Here is a 20,876-nt window from a genome sequence, read left to right as displayed (position 1 = left end):
AATTTAGGCACATTGCACATTATACTCCAAATTATGAAATTATATTTCAATTATGATTTTTGGAGGCAGTTTGTGTGGTTTTTGGACACATTGGTTTTTAGGGGAAGGTGACGGTCGGATGATATTTAAAAAAAATTTTTAACCTGCTGACTCAAGTCTTCCATGAAAATATCCTTCTGGTTTACGATGACTACTCTGTAGTTCCATCAAGCGGCCCATCCAGCTGCCGTTGGCTGCAGCGTAGCTTTAATCACGGTTTTCTCTTCTCGCGGTAAGAATATCTCAATGGGTCTTCTTTTTCTCAAATCACTTGCTACAGCTCTCCATTTTTATTTTCGTTATTGCATGCAAGACTGCGGCACCTCCTTTCCTGAACACTCCTTCTTCCTGTCCCATATTCGTTAATGCTTTCAAGAGTCAATCCTGTTACTGGTATCTTTTTTTTTTACACTGCGCTTCATAACTGCAACAACAGCCTCAAACTGGGATCTGGAGCGAGCTGTTCTTCCTGTCGAAAGTAATCGTTTGCTAGGATTGCATAAACAAGAGAAACAGATTGTTGAAGCATGTATACATAAGAATTCTCAAATCTACAAGATCAATCTTTTGATTTTTATCTACTGTATATAACTTCTGATTCTAATTTAGTAAAACACAATTAAAATATTTTTAATCAGTAGCTTGATTTGAAGAGAGGGATCTGTTGTTCGATTCTTTCACTCTTAACTAGTTTTTCTAATTTTCCTGAAAATGTGGTGATTTATAGCCTGTGAATCCTACCATTATATGGTAAAAGAGTTATATAGTTGAAAAACAGTGGATAACAACTTTTTTTCAAAAAGGTTATCTTCCTGAAAAAAAAATTGGGGATTATGATAGACAATATCAAGCTGAACACAAAGATAATTTCAGATTTGCTGTATCATATAGGAAGTTGTAATGGAAGATTCTAACCATGTTTTTTATTTTTGCGGCCTTTGCTTCTGCAAGGCTGAGAACTGCTTGTTTTTAGAATCAGCAGACATGAGCTAAATTCCACCCAGGGGCCAGAGATGCTGTTATCTGACGAAAGGACATCTGTGTACCAAGAACATTTAATCTTCCTGCTTGTTTTGGTCACAGACTGTCAGAGGCCTAGCCTTGATGCAAAATAAACCATTGTATTCAAAGTGATAAGCTGAAAATTATGTTATTCGATAGAAGCCTAGCATGCTAGCTTGCTCGCTTATCTTTCTTGATGTGCTGGGAATAGGTGCTTGGGTAAGCAGTTTTTGGCTGCTACCGGCGCCCTGACAACCTACTACAACCTACTACAAGTGTGCAGTCATTGCCTCGCTTCAGCAGTTGGGACCAGTCCAGGCGTTGATAAGTATAGTTGGGAAGGGGTTGCAAATTGTAGTTTGAAATCAGCTTTTGAATTTCTAATAAACATTTGTATAAACTGAACTGCTCTCGGTGTGTGTGTCTATTTTCTTTCGGTAGCTCAAACACTGTGACCAATCTAAAACGAACAAAACGAGAGGTATAAGTTTACCCAAGACAGAAGTTTGTAAGGAGTTTGTATGCGTGGGTTTTCTCCGGGGGCTCTGGTTTCCTCCCACTGTTCGAAACATACCAGGGGGTGTAGGTTAATGGGGTGTAAATCAGGCAGCACGGACTCGTGGGCTGAAATGGCCTGCGACTGTGCTGTATGTCTAAATTTAAAAATTTAATCAGAAGTCAGAGAAACATTAGCTTTTATTGAATTTAGCGTGTTTAATCGCATAATGATCCTGACACATTGCATTAGCTCAACTGATCTAAAAATGTTTTGCCGCAGATTTTCATTTGTACATGGTATCTGATGCTTCTCCTGTCAGTGTTCAACAATAGCTGGCCAGCATTGATGGATTTCAGTTGCCCTGATACCGCTTTTCCATGGTCACAATGTCCTAATGAAACCTTTCACCATGTTCGTCACTGACTGCACCAAGATCTCCAGGGAAGACGTCCAAGCGGGAATGCAGAAAATGAATTTTCTGTGACACTCTGTACTTCATGGTTTGGTCTCCTTGAAGCAGACTTAAAATATGACAGGAAATCACAAAATAGGTTAGATCTGAAAAATGGTACGTGATCGGAAAGTTTTAAGATGAACTTCGTGATAAGCAGCCAAAATCCATAAAATACCCCCAAAAGTGTTCAGGAAACAAAATCTTCATTGTCCAGTGTAATGGGTGTACTTACAAACATTGACAGATCTGATAAAAACAGAAAATGCTGGAAATCACTTGACAGGTCAGAGATCATCAGTGCTTACCATCATCAGTTGTTTTTTTTCCCTTGGCACACTAATTTTGTAGCAATTAGATGAATGTTGCATTACAAACAGAAATCACGGAGTGGGTGAGTATTCTACATTATATTGGAAGGAAACGTATTCCATTGTTTGCCGTGAGTAAATGTGCTTTAAACTTTGAATCACATGATACGGGTTTCAAAAGCACAAGATAGCAAAATGTAAATATTGAGGAAATGCCAGTAGCCATCTTCTGAAATTTAGCATAAAATGTGCAATTATACAATTTATAATATTATTAATTCATTTTGAGAAAACCCTTAATAATTATGCTTCAGCATGAGGAATACCGTCGTTAAATTTATAACTATTTCCTTTCTGTCTGAATCATTGTATTAGTGTTTAACATGATCTATTTTAACATAAGTGTAAAGATACAAGAATGTACTAATGTAGTCATTTGTTTTATTTCTCATGTACTGAAATACAGTAAGAAGCCATGATTTGCATGCTATGCAAGCAATCCAACTCGGGTGGCAGGTCGTGAAATAACAAATACACTGAATTATCAATTTGTTAGAGTGCATACAAAGTACAAAAACAGTGCAGGGAATAGAGAAAAGTACAGTTACAAGCAACAGTGGTAGTGGCATCATCTTCTGCCAGTAACATTAGGAAAGGAATCTACGACAAGGAATAATTTCTCGGTACAAAAATTATGAAGCCATAACAATAACAATTTTCCATACTTAAGCACAATATCTTTCAGTCCAGTTTCATGGGGTGTATTTTCTGAGCAGGGGCACTACAGCTGTTTTGTAGTTCCAAGGACTTGCATTCAGCTTTGCTCTACCGTACTCTCGAAATGTTCTCCCTGTACCAGGTGGGCTTCACCCTGGTGTTTCAAACTTACACCGGCTGTTTGGTTAATTAGCTACAGGTGCTAGTGTAGGTGGAAGATGAGAGCGAATTGGAAGGGGGAGGGTGGTATAATAGATGGGATGATGAGCCAGAACCTACTCCTTGGGCTGAATGGCCTCCTTTTGAGTTGTGGGTGTCTGGAATTCCTTGCCGGGGATGGTGAAACATTAGGGGCATTCAAGAGACTCTTAGATAGGCACATGGATGAAAGAAAAATAGAGGGTTGTGAGGTGGGATTGATTTCGGAATACATAAGTCAGCACAACACTGAGGGGCTGTTCTCTATCGAAAGGAAATGTGATTTTTTTTTAAAAGCAGAGATCAAAAAGTATGAACATTATTCGCGCATCAATGGGCATTTTTTTTTCTGGAAGAGAAATTCCCAGCAAGTGCAAGAACAAACACCATCCCAGTCCTGCAAACCTGTTTCAAAGGGGTATCCTAGTTACCAGATTAACAATTTCGCCCAGCCCTTGACGTTTCCGCCAGAGAGGGTTGTAGTTGGGGGCCAGTGGTTGTCAAGTGCCACCCCCTTGGTAAAACCCTGATGTTTAAACATAACCACCGCCTTGCATTTGTTACATTTCCCACGCGGAAGCAAAAGCCCTGGCAGGTAACTCCAGTGCCCAAGGCTCCCTGGCAGAAAAGTTTCCGCCTGCTGCACCTGCTGTGTCGATGAAATGCTACCTATTATGCCAGGGTCCAGCTGCCAGCGGGCGCCCTCTCCTCAACGGGAGACCAGATTGCCTGGGGTTCTCTCGCGATCGCTGCAGAAACTGGCTGCAACGTGCAGGGTTGGCAGACAAACTCACCGACCGATGGTTGGAACCGCGCTGTGCTCCCAGCTGAAGGGCGAGGGAGCTTGCAACCACCCGGGGCTGTCGCTCTGCGATCCGGTCGTGGGGCTGCTGCCGAGGGCTGAACCGGCGCCCGTCTGGTCTCCGGGGGATGGGGAGGGCTTCTAACTGAGCAGCAAGCGCGGAGTTCATGGTGCGAAACGCTGGGAAGTTGCGAAACTGCTCGGCGCTGCATCCACTGGATTGTGGAAAAGTCCCATTGGGCGTGTGTGCGACTGCCTTTCCCCACTTCAACTCGTCCCCAGAGCAATTACTTGGCAACAGGCAGGATGTCATCCAAATTTGGATCCATGCGGGGTCTTCAATATTGAGAGCCAAACTCGGATTCAGCCAGTTTATAACAGTTATGATTTGTTTTTGTTTAACGTTGCCCATCCCACATCCCCAGGGTGAGTGTACCCTGGTGCAGTTTGGGTCCAGACACTCACCCTGCCGAGAGAAGTGGTCAGTCAACATTGCACGTTCGGTCTCTTCACCGGAGGTTCCTCATGAAAGGGTCTGGACCCGAATGTTGACTGTCCCTGGATTCTGTCTGACCCACTGAGTCCCTCCTTGTTTTACTTCTTCTTGTTCTTGTTTCTCTTTGTTCACTCAAGATCAGAGTCGGGGTTTTTTTTTAAGCCTTGCTTTTCAATGGAGCTTACAGCTTGTTGGAGGAGTAGTTCTAGAAATGTTCCTTTGCAGCAGGAACATGCACTGAAGGAATCAATCATTGACCCTGGCAACTTGGCAGCAAAGTTACTTGAAGACCCCTTTTCCGTTAGATGACAGGGTTTCTCGACAGCTTCCACTTATTGGACATGCAGACTACTAGACTCCAGTTGTCAGTCTCCCACAGCAATGTAAAGCAGTCTAAACTAAAGCCCACTTCCTGGGTTTAGATTGTAACTCATTTGACACAATTTTTAAGTTGGTTAATAGCTCTTTGTTATGTGCTCGACATTGTCTATTACAATTCAAAGTGGTATATAGAGCACATTTGTCTAAGGCTAAATTGTCTCTCTTTTATTCCGATATGACTACCTGGCGTGACAGTTGTAAGAGCGGAGTAGCGCCATTAATTCATATGTTCTGGACTAGTTCTAGTCTAGAAAAATATTGGATATAGGTTTTCCATATTTTATCAAAAATTTTCAATAAAGATTTAACACTGAACCCTTTGGTAGCCTCTTCGATACAACAGGAGGGAATGATTCTTCTCTATCTCTGGATCACAGATGTGCCACTTCTTTTGGTGAGGTGTGCAATTTTACTGAAATGGAAGAATGCTTTCCCCCCCCCCCTCACTCATGATTAGTGGTTGTGTGACATCATGTCCTGTATGAATATGGAATAGATTTGTTATTCAAATAATGATTCAGATATAGGATTCCAGACGTTATGGGGGTCATTTATGATTCACTATTCTTACTTTATAATTTTACTCCAATGGAATTAAATTGTCTGAATCGTATCTTTTCCACATTACTGATATTAATTTTTTTTAACCTTCATTTTTCTTTTAATACCAGTCATATTGCATCTGGCAACACAGTTAGGTAAGGAGTTTGAGTTTTTCTTCTTTACTATTTTCTTCTTTCCTTTTTTTTATATTGCTAGATTTCTTCTCAAAACAAAAGATATTTTGTAGCAGCTCACCAAAGGCTTAGTCAAAGGGTCTGAGTGACACCGTGACGTCACCATGTGATGACGTCATTTGGAAAGTGTGGGGTTTTATAAAGCTGCAGGTGACTGACTGTTTGAGTGAATTACTTTTACTGAACTTCGGCTCGACTACGTCTGATCATTTTCTCGTTCTTTATCTCATACTATGACACAGTTGCAACATTCGTGATTTTGGACCCAACATGGACAACGCAATGGTTTTGCTCAAACTGCCTGTCTTTTCGACCACTCAACCTGAAGTTTGGTTTGGGAAGGCTGAGGCGCAGTTTTACATTCACCACTAAGTAATATCATATAGTAAGTGCCGTCGACCGGGACACGGCCGGTTGAATGGTGGATTCCCTTCAGGGCCTATCAGCTCTCGTCAAGTATGAAGCCCTAAAAGCCCTCTTTCTCCAGATTTATGGTCTCACGGTGTGAGTGAGCCACATGGCTCCTTCATATCGATGGCCTGGGGGAAACGTGCCCCTTTGGAGTTAATGCATGACATCTTGGCACTGGCAGATGGCCTTAGGCCTTGCTCGCACCTTGAGCAGTTGTTCTTAGAGCATATGCCAGAAGACATCCACCTCATGTTGGCTGACAAAGACTTTCATAACCCTCAAACTGTGGCCGCCCGTGCAGACATTCTGTGGCGCATGAAACAGCAAGGCACAAGGCCCACAGAAATGAGTGTTGTGTAACACCCAAAGGCCTAGGGTCCACGAGTACCGGTGACAAGGCCGCATGTTCCCCCCGACAAGCATGACGCTGGAAAACTTCATGGCCAGTCATCGCTAATGGCTACAGTGGCTGGCCACTGTAACAGCCTACTCTACATCTGGGACGAATTCTCCCAGCGCGAATTTCTTGTCGACATGGGTGCAGAGGTTAGTGTCCTTTCTTCTTTGGGCTTTGACACCTATACCAGGAGCGTAGGTCTGGTGCTAACTGCAGTGAATAACAGTTTGATATGTACGTACAGCATACAGATTACACCCCTGAAATTCGGCATCAATAAGTTCACATGGAAGTTCACTCTTGCTGCTGTGTCCTGTCCATTGCTGGGTGCCGACTTCCTCAAAGCCCACTCACTGATGATGAACTTTAAAAAGTGCCAGTTGGTGAACATCTTGGAAAAGCCAAACTACCTGCCCCACACTTGGACGCCATGGAGTACTCGAGCAACGAATTCGCCAAACTTCTTGTGGAGTTTTCGGACATTGTCGCTCCCCAGTTCTCCACTGCCACACCCAAACATGACGTTGCGCACCACATCCTCACCCAAAGAACTCCTTGACAAATGGTACCTTGCAAAACAAGAGGTCTACAAAATGGAGGAACAGAATCATGCGCAGGTCTGATAGCCTGTGGGCTTCCCTGCTACATATGGTGCCTAAAGCCAAAGGAGGCTGGTGACCTTGTGGGAATTACAGGTGTCTCAGTGACGCTGCCACTGCAGATCACTACCCTGAGCTCCATATACAGGACTTTATAGCTAATCTTCTTGGGGCCAGGATATTTTCTAAAATTGACTTGGTGCGCGGGTACCACCACAGACCTGTAAATCTGGAGGATGTGCCCAAGACTGCCATCATAACACTGTTCGGCCTCTTCAAATTTTTGAGAATGTCTTTTGGGCTCAAAAATGCTGCACAAAGATTCCAGTGACTAATGGACACAGTGGGGCGTGGCATGGACTTTCTTTTCGTATACTTGGATAACATACTCATTGCTAGCCACTCCCACAAAGAGGACCTGCAGCATCTGTGTTTACTCTGCCATCACCTATAGGAGTTTGGGCCAACTGTGAACCCTGCTCGGTACAAATTCAGGCCGCCCTCTATCGAGTTCTTGGGACTTCAGATCAACAGCCGGGCTTTATTCCATTGCCTAACAAGGTGGAAGCCATCCTCAAATTCGTGAGGCCTGATCCCGTCAAAGGACTCCAGGAATTTGTGGGGATGGTTCATTTCATTGCTTTCTACCCTCTCCAGCTCATATTATGAAACCCCTCTTTGACCTCATGTCCAGTGATACCAAAGAACTCGAGTGAACAAAGGAGATGACGGTAGCATTCCAGCAGACCAAAGACGCCCTAGTGAAGGCAACCTTGCCGCTCCATCCACAAATGGATGTGCCAACAGCCTGGATGATAGACGCATCCGTCATGGCAGTAGGTGGGGTCCTGGAACAGTACACCAATGGACAATGGAAGCCTCTAGAGTTTTTTAGTAGGCACCTCTGCCCTCCGGAAACTAAATACAGCACATTTGATAGGTTAAAAATGCATACGTTTAAAATATTGAAGGTAAATGTTCTCTAAAATAACACATAAACTCATTGCCCATAAAGTGTTTGAATAAAATGGCGTCACCCAGGATGAAGAGTTGTTTACTGTTGGGGTGACTCTCTTAAAGTGTCTCCTTATCCCTGCTTAGTAAGAGTTGCCCCGGTCAGAGGCTTTATCTGTAAACTAAGGGAGGGGAGGTTAATTATGTACAATGGTATTGTCTGACTTTCGGGCGGCTCAGTGGAGGGGGAGGAACCTGCAGATGCAGCGACGGTTAAATGTTTTCAAAGAATGTGTCTGAAAATAAAGTAAAATTCTTTAAGGTTTATATATTCACGCAAGTGAAATTCGTTCAATGTAAGGACAGTGTTGTACTTTTGTTCTTTGTCTCTTAATTGTTTATTCTTAATGCAGGTGTATTTGTTAGGCATTGTAAGAGTAAGTCTCAAGCAACCGGAAAATACACTGATCCAGCAACTTCCAATTCCCAGAGGTGCTGGATACCAGGGGTTTTACTGCATTATCCAATTCAGGGAGTGTGATAGTACAGATCTATCACCAATGTACATAGTGTATATAGTTACTGTATCTAGACAGTATCTTTGTGCTTACAGCGATTGGCTGAGAGCTAAGCCAATCCTATTGTCTGGGCCTGAAAGGGTTGTGTCCCTAGCCAGGTCGGATCATTCCGGACTGGTCGGCCACCTGTGAAGAGCTCCTGTCTTTTGCTAATAAAAGCCTTGGTTTGGATCAACAAGTCTTTGGTTCTTTCGACAAGCACTACAGGGAGGGAGTTAGAACTGATCATTATACTGAATACAGTGGCTTGGATCTTTGACTGAAAACCTGGAAATTCTGCTCTGAATTGATCAGAATCTAAAATAACGTGTGTAATGTTGGTCACTTTCACAACAAAAAGTATATTCTTATTTCAGAGGGAATGCAGCAAAGATTTGCCAGGACTGGTTCTTTTCTGATGGTCATATGGCAGATCTGGCATCTGAGGAGAGAATTATGTCAAGCCTCCATTCTCGATCCTTGGAAAAACCTACTTTAGATGACTTCACTGAAACCGTCAAAACACTTTGAGAGCTAAGCAAGGATAGATGTGGGGAGGGTGCTGTCCCTGGCCATCGGGGTCTAAAATCAGGGGTGACAGTATTAAAATAAGGAGTAGGCCATTTCAAACTGATGAGGAGATTTTATTTTCACTCGGAGAGTCAGAATCCGAAATTCTCCTTGAAGGGCTGAGCACTGGATCTTCAGGTATGAAGGAATAAGGGGATATGTGGATGTGGTGGTACACCACCGGCCTACTGCAGGGGGCAACCTCTGTACTTTCAGGAGTGTACCACTGGCTTACTGCAGGGGGCAACCTCTGTACTTGCAGGAGTGTACCACCGGCCTACTGCAGGGGGGCAACCTCTGAACCTGCAGGAGTGTAAGGGGACAGGACAATACCTGGCCGGCTGTCAATCAGTCGGCCTGAAAGGTTCAAGCCCCACCCGGTCGGGTGTCAATCTCCCTCCGGGACATAAGCCTGTGCCGGCCTCCTGAAGCCTCACTCAGTGTTACTGCAGCTACAGCCAGCATGGCTCTTTGGAAGTCTTTGTGGGTTAAAACCTATTGTACAGTCTTTACCTTGTGTGTGTTCTGATTCTGGCTAACAGCACATCACAGTGGATAGATCAGGTGTTGAGATAGACGATCACAGCCATGATCAGGTGGCAGGGTGATGCAAGTATGTTGAATGTCTCTTCCTGCTCCAGCTTCTTTCTGTCATACATTCTTAAGTCAGGGATTCCCAAATGAAGTGTCGGAAGCAAAAAGCTGATCCTTGCTTTCAGGGATGTGGCACTCTGCAGTCTGGCTTCTCACAGATAATCTAGGAAATATTTAACAACCCAAATGTAAAGCTTTCCACAAAAGTATTAGAACTGGCTAAATCCCTTTATTTAAAGTTCAACTTATTATCATCTGACTGTGCATGTCCAACCAGACAAAATAGCGTTTCTCCACAGCCCTCATGCAGACACACATGATACATTTCTCACAGATTCAGTCACATATATACATAAAATAAATATTTCACTCAGTTTCATGTATTAGAGACCCAAGGTTACAGGATACTGTTCGTTAATCTCTCAGCCAGTGGGAATAAGTTATTTCCCAACCTGGCAGTCTTGATTTTTATACTTATGTGTCTCTTTCCTGATGGTAGTAGGTCAATGATGCTGTATGATGGAAGGGCAGAGATGCTCAATAATTCAGTATCACTCTTGATGAATGTCATCAATAGAATAAAGGGAGACCCCACTGATCTTCTCAGCTATTTTAATGATCAAAAGATAATGAGATATAGGAGTAAAAATACTTGTTGGCCCATCGAATTTCCATATCAGCTGATCCATTCACCCACTCAGTCCCTCTCCCCTATCTTTTAGTATCCTATTTGATATTATTTGCTAGCTTTCTTTTAAAGTTCATCTTTTCCTTCCTAATGACTTTCTTGGTGTCCTTCTGAATACTTTTAAATGCTTCCCAGTCCTCTACCTTCCCACTCATTTTTGCTCCCTTGAATGCCCTTTCTTTTGGTTTTACTTTGATCTCAACACAGTTGTGTCATTTTTCCATTCAAATATTTCTTAATTGTTGGACTATACCTGCACTGCACCTTCCTTATTTCTCACAGAAATTCCAGCCATCGTTGCTCTGCCATTCTCCCTGCTCGTGTGCCTTTCCAATCAACTTTGGCCAGTTCCTCTCTCATACCTCTGTTGTCCCCTTTATTCCACTGGTCTACTGACACCTCTGATTTTAGTTTCTTCCTCTCAAACTGCAAATTATATCATATTATGATCACCACCTCCAACATGTTCCCTAACCTTCATCTCCCTTATCAACACTGGTTCATTACATAATACTCAATCCAGAATTGCCATTTCCCTGGTCGGCTCAACCACAAGCTGTTCTAAGAAGCCATCCTGATAGACGATAAATTCCTTCTCCTGGGGTCCAGTGCCAACCCTGGTTTTCCCAATCAACCTACATATGGAAATCGTCCATGACTATTGTGACATTGGCCTTTTTACATGCTTACTCCATCTCCCTCTGTAGTTTGCATGCCACACCCTGGATAGTGTTTAGAGGCCTGTCTACAACTCCAGTCAAGGTCTTTTCATCCTTACAGTTTTTAAAAATTCTACCCACAGGGATTCTATATCAGATCCAATGTCTCCTCTATTCCAAGATTTAATTCCATTTTTAACGAGTGGAACCACCTCAACCCTCTGCCTACCTTCCTCTCCTTCCAATACTCTGTGTATCCATGGAGATTTTGTTCCCAGCAGCAGCCTTTTTTCAGCCACAACTCAGTGATGGCCACAATGCCACCCCTCTATATCAACCTCCAGTCCAATGCTTTGCAGTTGCCACAAGATGTAGACAACCTGGCCATGATAGTTATCTATGGGTTGAGGCAACAAACAGTCAAAGATTCAGGGCAAGCTGGCTGCCTGCCCTTCTTTTGGGGTTACACTCAGGCCCGTGTGATGTTATAGTGGGAGCATGCTGTATCTGAGGGGATGCTGGGCCAGTTCAGGGAATGGTGGGCCGGATTTTAATCTGAATCTGTAAACTGTATGTAACAGAAGGGCGGTATTGTTTTATCACTTATCGCGATTGGTTTACAATCTCAATTGTATGTTTAGATGTAGTTCTGTGTGTAGTTTGTGCAGTTTCGTCATGTTGTTATTTGAATACACTTTATTCCACACACACACACACACACACACACACACCACACACACACACACACACACACACACACACACCACACACACACACACACACAGACACACACACACACACACACACACACACACTATACATGAAAAGATGCAGAAAGGACATTCTCAATTGTAAATTCCTGTAAAATGCTGTCAACAAGATGTGGGTCAGTAACCTTGCCCTCCTCAACCTCCTTAGAAAGTGTAGGCACTGTTAAAATATATTTGCTGAAATATATTTAGTTGCTTTTAAGTTTTTCACGGTGTTGTTATGGGTTTTCAATAAAATTAAATTTCATCACTTTTAACAATTTATATGCTTGAATACAAATTAAATGTTGCAGACATTCAACCAATTTGGCAGCTGGTAAACCTGTAGTATCAACTTCTAATTGATTTCTTGCACTTTAATTAGGAAAGGTCCTAGCTGCACAGAATCTCACTGATGTTGCAGCTGTCTTCCTGTAAGTATACTGCACTCAGGGGACCTACCACAGGTAATAGTGGGATTCAGTAGCAGGTGACCAGCAAGCTTCAGTCAGTCATGAAAGATGCAGGCCTCTGGTGTAATTTATAGGAGAGTTATTTAGGTGGTAGGAGAAGGTTACAAACATAGCCAGGTGCATCACAGGCTCTGCCCTCCCATTCATTGAAGGGACTGCTTCAAGAAGGCAGCCAACATCATAAAGGACCCCATCACCTGGTCACAACCTCTTCTCACTGCTGTCTTTCAGCGGAAGGAACAGAAGCCTGAAGGTTTGAGAGCAGTTTCTTTCCAACCGTTGTCAGGGTCTTGAACCTCCCCTTGTAACACTAATCAGGGACTGTTCCAACACCACAGACTGTTGTCTGTCACTTTTTTGCACAAGGATAACTGAATATTTATTATCTGTTGTATTTATCGCCTCTTTTAAATTCAATTAAGTATACTATTGTAGTTGTTTTGTGTTTAGTTTTTTTTTAACGAGGTCCCTGTTCACCAGGAGCAAGCACTTCAGTGCATCTGTACATTGTACAACGAATGTGACAATAAACTCAACATTATTAAGTACAGTGACTAACAAATGAGATATACATAATTACAATGTACAGATGCACTGAAAACAATAAAATAATGCCCCACATTTTGGGAATAAAGTATCTTTTTGGAAATGAAAAAGAACATAATGAAGAAAATTTCTGCTCCTCCAGAGTGAGTGAGAGCTTTGTGCTTCCAACTGCATTGACATGATGAAAGCTGGTGAACAAAATGTTGGAATGGCACTTCTGTGGAACACTGGGGAGAATCTAATAGTAAAGCATCATATTTCAGATTACAAGTACAATTCCCAGTGCCCATTCATTACTCAATTACCATTTCAAAGTCCCATGATCTTATGTCACCCAGCCAAGAGTAAAGACATCATTCAGCTGAAAAGGGTGTGCAAGAGATTGACGGAAAATGTTGCCAGGACTGGTGGGCCTGAATTTAAGCAGCAGCTGGATAGGCTGCAACTTTTCTCTCTGAAGCGTAGAAGGGTGAGGAGTGAGCACAGGGATCCATAGAAAATCACAAGGGTCAGAGAACGTATCATCAGGGTCTTTCTCAAAGGGTAGATAGTGGGCATGGCTTTAAGGTGAGTGGAGAAAGATTTAAAAAGGGCCTGTGCAACACTTTTTTTTGCCATACACAGGGTGGTAGGTATGAGGAATGAGGTGGATGTAACTGCAGTCTTTACAAGATATCTGAACAGATGCATGGATTGGAGGGGTTTCAAAGGATATGGACCAAACACAGGCAAATGGGACTAGCTTAAGTAGAAAAGATGGGCCAAAGGGTGTCTCTCCATTGCAAATCATAGATAATTTTACTGTCAAAATAATTGCTTCTGCCTAACCCCATGTGTAATTTCCAGTCTTTAGTTCTCTTTAACGTGCCTGAGAATTAGTTGTAATTAGTACTTTTTACTGAATTGTACTTTTTCTGCTTGTCTGCTGAACCAGATGGATGATAACATGACCAATGGCATCCATGAATCCCCTTGAACTGCCTGTGACACACAACAGCAAATTTGTGCCACATCATCATGGCAAATCTTCCCCGAGGTTAGTGCCAAGTACCATTACTTTGCCATCACACTGAGGCCAAAATACATGTTGTTATTAAACTTTTCATATTAGAGTTTGTATACTGATCCCCAATGGTATAAAGTACATGAAATAGTTCCTTTTCACAAGGGCAAGTAACTGAAAGGTCAAGAGGAAACTATTGCAAATTACTGATTATGCTGCATGAAATCTGCCGGTGCCTTTGTTTCCGTGAATAATCTTTGATTAACTGTAATTAGCACTTGTATCCTGTATGAAATGATTTCACATTTTCCATTCTCTGGATTGCCATCACCGTGAATCATTTTTACAGTACAATGTTTATGGTGAATAGGGCAACTGTTCTCGAGCACACCAGCCCAGGCCAGAAATACCTGCAGGGAAAATGGACTACTTCCAGAGGTGTCCTTAAGATGTGTGTGTGTGTGTGTGAAAAAAGATGAGATAAATCAGTAAAATATGTTGACCCCTCCAACACAAAAGTCGTGCCAGAGCAAGATGGCAGATACAACAGTGACTTCAAGTTGCAGAGATCAGAGATTCTTCACACACTGTGGGAGTAAAACGCTTTTCTTTTCTTTCTTTGGCTTGGCTTCGCGGACGAAGATTTATGGAGGGGGTAAAAAGTCCACGTCAGCTGCAGGCTCGTTTGTGGCTGACCAGTCCGATGCGGGACAGGCAGACACGATTGCAGCGGTTGCAAGGGAAAATTGGTTGGTTGGGGTTGGGTGTTGGGTTTTTCCTCCTTTGCCTTTTGTCAGTGAGGTGGGCTCTGCGGTCTTCTTCAAAGGAGGCTGCTGCCCGCCAAACTGTGAGGCGCCAAGATGCACGGTTTGAGGCGTTATCAGCCCACTGGCGGTGGTCAATGTGGCAGGCACCAAGAGATTTCTTTAGGCAGTCCTTGTACCTTTTCTTTGGTGCACCTCTGTCACGGTGGCCAGTGGAGAGCTCGCCATATAATACGATCTTGGGAAGGCGATGGTCCTCCATTCTGGAGACGTGACCCATCCAGCGCAGCTGGATCTTCAGCAGCGTGGACTCGATGCTGTCGACCTCTGCCATCTCGAGTACCTCGACGTTAGGGGTGTGAGCGCTCCAATGGATGTTGAGGATGGAGCGGAGACAAAAACGCTACAACATTGATTATCAGGCATCCAACTTTTTAAATACATTTGGCAATGAGTTGTGCAAAGAATGATCAGAGTTTTACTTAGCATATAACATATATGAGACTGCAATCACCTAATCAATCAAGAGAACCTATTGTCAGCCTATTTACACAGTTGTTGAATAAAACGTTGTTCTGCTTTTTAAGACAAGGCACACTGGTGTCACGGTATCCAATATTCCATCTGATCACTTGCAGTTTCAAAGTCTGAGGTGTTGACTCTCAGGCCAGAACCCCTGACAAAACAATAATGAATGAAGAACGTCCCGCCTTCATAGCCAGTTGGTGAGTGATGTCATCCTCTTCGGACGATCAACTCCCCTGATACGAATTACTCTCGGCCGGGCCCACAGCTCACACCCATTGCTAAAGCCTCCTCAACAGCAGATGTTGCAGCTGTACTAAGAAATGAGTACATCAGTTTAAGAAGGAAAACAGGAAATAGACAAATCAATTCTATTTGGCACATATACCCTGTTAATTGAAAGAAAGGCTCAAACTGAGTATACTGATTGATGATGTGTGATCTGCCGAAAAGAGCTTGGGCAACACTTTCAATTTAATTCAGCCTATCTTTTATTTTCTTAAACAATACCATCTAAATGGTTGGTGTGGGAATGAAATACCTCATGCTGATGTTATGGCTTTGCACTTTTGAGTTCAAGAATGATTCATGTGGCCTGAGCAGATAAAGTGTGAACCATGAGCAAACAGACCACCTCAGGCTGCACACAAGGACTGGAAGGAACCAGGTTTTTTTTTCGCATCTTGACATGCTCAACACTTGAACATATAACTTGCAACCATATTATATTAATCCATGGCCTTCAAATATATTTGAACTCAGTGGATTCAATCTAAATGTTCATGTTAACCAAAAGCGTAGTTTGATATCAAGAAGTGGGGTTGATACCTAATGTGATGAGATATGGTGATGACCTTTCAGATGATCTATTTTTTTAAAAAGAAGCCATTAAACCATTTTCCCTCCTTTTACATTGAATCAAAAAGACACCAGAAGGGATAAAGAATTGTTCATAATATGGAGAAGTCCTGAGAATGTTTCTTTCAAATGTTGCTTATGGCACAAACAAGCCATTGAACTTATTTATAAATTATAAAAAATTACCATTAACTTCCCAGGTTATGTATCAAGAACAAACGTTGGATTCTGTCCCTAATTTTTGTAAGATTAATCAGGATATCGCAGTCAACTGGATGAACACGTTATTGAACAAGTGGACGCCCATTCATAATTTCCCATGAAATCAAAGTTAATTATCTTTCAGGCATAAATGTTGGCGCGGACTCTTGGCAAATTCCACCAAGAAGCTGTCAGGCGCTTGACTTTGGGATGTTTCCCCCGCCTTCGGTGCAAACGCTATCCGATGGGGTGATTTTATTTTAAATGTCCCCATTTAATCTTGTTGCCAAGTTTAGACATACAGCGCGGTCGCAGGGCATTTCGCGCCGCCCGCTAACCTACATCCCCGGTCTGTTACGAACGGCGGGGAGGAAACGGGAGCCCCACGCAGACACGGGGAGAACTGAATATCCTTGAAATGTCCTTTCTTTCTCCGGGTAGCAAAGATACCGTAGCTTTTATTTTGTTCCGCTGGTTTCGCTTGTACCAAGCGACGCCTCTCTTGTACCCGTGTGAGCTGATGAATTGCACCGCGAATGCATGATGGCAGATACAACAGTGACTTTAAGTTGCAGAGATCAGAGATTCTTCACACACTGTGGGACTAAAACGCTACAACATTGGTTATCAGGCATCCAACTTCTTAAATACATTTGGCAATGAGTTGTGCAAAGAATGATCAGAGTTTTACTTAGCATTTAACATATATGAGACTGCAATCAATCAAGAGAACCTATTGTCAGCCTATTTAAGTAGTTGTTGAATAAAACGTTGTTCTGCTTTTTAAGACAAGGCACACTGGTGTCACGGTATCCAATATTCAAGCCGGCGGGTTGGCACTGGGCGCCCCAACAAGGTTCACACCTTCTCGTCAGGAGGGCTTGACTTGAAAAAGTCGAACGGGTACAGTTCCTATATTATAGAGTAACTTTTTTCTCAAATTCTGTTGACTGACACATATATATATATAAAAAAAACTATCAACGAATGAAGTTCAGTGGCTTGTTTGTGCCATAAAGTAACGAGCAGCATTTGAAAGGAACATTCTCAGCGCTTCTCCATATTATTAACAATTCTTTATGCCTTCTGGTGTCTTTTTGTTTCAATGCAAAAGGAGGGAAAATGATCAATAAAACGTTCCCGCCAGGGGTCGAACCTAACCTCGCAGGTCAATTCACTTCGTCGGCGTCAGAAAGGAAACTGTGTTAAGTAAAACCAGACCTGCTTCTATGACATAATGTTTCTCCAACAGTCATGCGTGATAGTTGGATGCATGACCCATGCTACAATAATAAAGTTTGGAGCTGGGCCGCCCGATCGCTGCAAACCAAAAGAAAAATGTTGCAGCATATAATTAATTCGAGGGTTCTGTCAACGAGGTACCGGCCTCTGTATCCACGCAGCGCGTCTGAAATGATACATTACGTACACTGTGGTTGACTCCTGTCATGAGGGTCCAACCCAGGCCTCCCGACGTCGAGTCAAATAGAATGGACCAAATAAATGGATACATTCTCAAGGCGGGATTAAAGCAAACATCATTTTTCAGTTTAAATAAGATTGACGAAAATCTACGGAAAATGTTACAGATGCTTATAACTTAACTTGGCAAAATTGATTTTACATTCGAATTGTGCATTAAAAGTTGTGCGAAATGTTTCCACACCTGTGACCAAAAATGTCATACAGAGCTCGCTTGAACCAGGCGCCTCTTGATGTCGTTGGCGACTAATGTCAAGTGACATTAAATACAATTCGCGGCCTACGGTGTTCCATTTCACTCTCCCTGGAACATGCGTGCCGAAAACGAAATCTGCTTTAAATCCCTAAACGGTGCTGGCTTCGTGCTTTATTTTATTCCTCCTGCTGCCCGGGAAAAGCTTCTCCCGGGGCTTCAGATCCCGCTGAGCACACGTCGAGGAATGGGGGGGCCCCGGCTTTCACACGGCACTCCCTCATGACCACCTCACCGCTTCCAGTTTATGGTTTTGCTTTGTAGCTATTGCCTGGTCAGCTTTTATGTTTCGTTGGCCCTGTGGTCAACTTCACTTCAATCTTGCCATGTTCTGCAGCTCTTAAACGTGAGCTGGAAATGGAGTGAGCCAGGCACGTTAAAGAATCAGCCCTGCCTCTGTTCCTGGCGAAGGGTGAGGGAAATCAATGTTGCCGGGGGTTTGGGTCGGAGGGTCAGCCTGGGAGGTCCTTGGGACACCCCTTTCCAAAGACCAAGGTCGATCCGGAACAGGCTGCAGTTCTCGGGCTTTAAAACATGTTTGATCGATGTCCGCCCATCACTACCAACCCTACCCCCACCCCTCCGGCCAGCGAGGAATACTCCGACCGAATACGTGTGGCGGTTTAACAACTTTGGACACCGATAGAATAGTTTCTCTCAACTTGAGTGCACAAATCCTTTTTGCGACTGGCATTTGAATCTGGTGTTGGTGCCTGGAATTGGCGGCTTGACGGTGGGGGTGAGGGCGAGGTGTCCGGTCCATTGATTTCGTCCAAATTCTCCCCTGGACTTCAGATGATACAGCTCTCCCCCCCCCCCCCCCCCCCCACCTCCCCTCAACTGTCCCGCCTTTGCACAATTGACTTCAGCCGGAACTCGAAGTATCTTTGAACAATGTCCACGATTTTGTTCAAACAACGTTCATCAAAGGGCCAACTTATAAATAAGCAGTAATATTCATTCGAATTCATTGAGAAGTAGATAGGATTTGGGGAGTTATTTCACCCTCTTGAACGATCGACGACTGTGTCGAGAAATCTGCATGTTTGCTTCTCCCGGGGATACAAGACAACGGAAAGGAAGGGGTTAATTCTGTTGGGGCTGTTAAATGAATGAACATAGCGAGGGCATTACGTAATGTTTTAAAAGACGAGCTGGCGGTGTGGGGGACCAGAACTTAAATCCACTCCAGTTCCTTGTTGATTTACGCCATCCTGTTTAAAAAAACAGCGAAGGGGTTTTTTTTTCCTTTCAAGGAATTTCAAAGGGACTTGGGCGCTGAAATCCCAGTTTGGCGGCGGACCTGTGCAGAGCGAGAAAAAAAGGCAACAGGATAGTTTGTCAATTTCAGTTGTTCCCAGCTCTGGGTAAGTTTCACTCAGAGTTACTTTTCTGAGATTTGTCGCAAAACAAAAGATTCTCGGACCCTTTTAACGCTTCAGTTCAGGCGGGTGACAGAGTGATTAATAATCAGAAATGATGGGAAACCATTTCATTTTGTAGAAAGAAAATAATGAAAAAGACGGAGAGCATCAAATGTAAAAGAGCCAAGAACTTTAAAAGTGACTCAAACTTTGATTGCAAGTGCGAGTTCAGGTTACTTTTTACTAATTTTTAACAAGTCGCCAAGACAAATGCATTTAGTAGTATTTCGTCTTGAAAGAGATGTATGAAATAGGATTTTCGCTTATTCGGATAACCGGGCACGTGTTAAATGAAAGAGCGCCCAACAATGTATCCGACGCAGCGATGTTTCAACACGAAAGTCTACAGGCACCGCGATTGCTTCAACCGAAGCAGGCGCGACGACCTGAGTTTTGGGTCAATCGAGGCAAGCCGAAGTAAGAGCGATAAAGTGACCTCCATCTCGTCGGAGGAATATGTCGTTGGGCAATCTCGTGAGTGTGTAGCAAAGGAAATCGACGGAGAACGCGATGACCTGATTGAAAATGAGCTTTAAGAACCTGTCTCTTCGAAGGTACTGTGGTTTTTCAACTTTTTCCATCCACTCATTTCCCACCTGAAGTAATCCCTATGCCATCGGTGCTCTGCGATTAGTAAGGGATTACTTCAGGTGGGATGTGGTTGGAAAGAAGTTTGAAAAACCACTGTTTTACTCGTCCCTCATGGACTCGTTCTGTGCACGGTTTCAGAACTCCAAAGGAAATGGGCCAATGACAATTTTTCACAGGCGTAGTATTTCAGTAACAATTGGGTCCAGAGCAGTGATTCTCAACCTTCTTTTCCCTCTCACACACCACCTTAAGCAATCCCAGAGCACCGATGGCTCAGGGATGACTTAAAGTGGGATGTGGTTGGAAAGAAGAAGGTTGAAAAACCACTGTTTTACTCGTCCCTCATTGACTCGTTCTGTGCACGGTTTCAGAACTCCAAAGGAAATGAGCCAATGACAATCTTTCACAGGCCAAGAATTTCAGTAACAATTGGGTCCAGAGCAGTGATTCTCAACCTTCTTTTCCCTCTCACACACCACCTTAAGCAATCCCAGAGCACCGATGGCTCAGGGATGACTTAAAGTGGGATGTGGTTGGAAAGAAGAAGGTTGAAAAACCACTGTTTTACTCGTCCCTCATTGACTCGTTCTGTGCACGGTTTCAGAACTCCAAAGGAAATGGGCCAATGACAATCTTTCACAGGCCAAGAATTTCAGTAACAATTGGGTCCAGAGCAGTGATTCTCAACCTTCTTTTCCCTCTCACACACCACCTTAAGCAATCCCAGAGCACCGATGGCTCAGGGATGACTTAAAGTGGGATGTGGTTGGAAAGAAGAAGGTTGAAAAACCACTGTTTTACTCGTCCCTCATTGACTCGTTCTGTGCACGGTTTCAGAACTCCAAAGGAAATGGGCCAATGACAATCTTTCACAGGCCAAGAATTTCAGTAACAATTGGGTCCAGAGCAGTGATTCTCAACCTTCTTTTCCCTCTCACACACCAC

This window comes from Narcine bancroftii, chromosome 5 (assembly GCF_036971445.1).
Source record: "Narcine bancroftii isolate sNarBan1 chromosome 5, sNarBan1.hap1, whole genome shotgun sequence".
NCBI classification, from domain to species: domain Eukaryota; kingdom Metazoa; phylum Chordata; class Chondrichthyes; order Torpediniformes; family Narcinidae; genus Narcine; species Narcine bancroftii.
Note: the sequence above shows the minus strand (reverse complement) of the source record.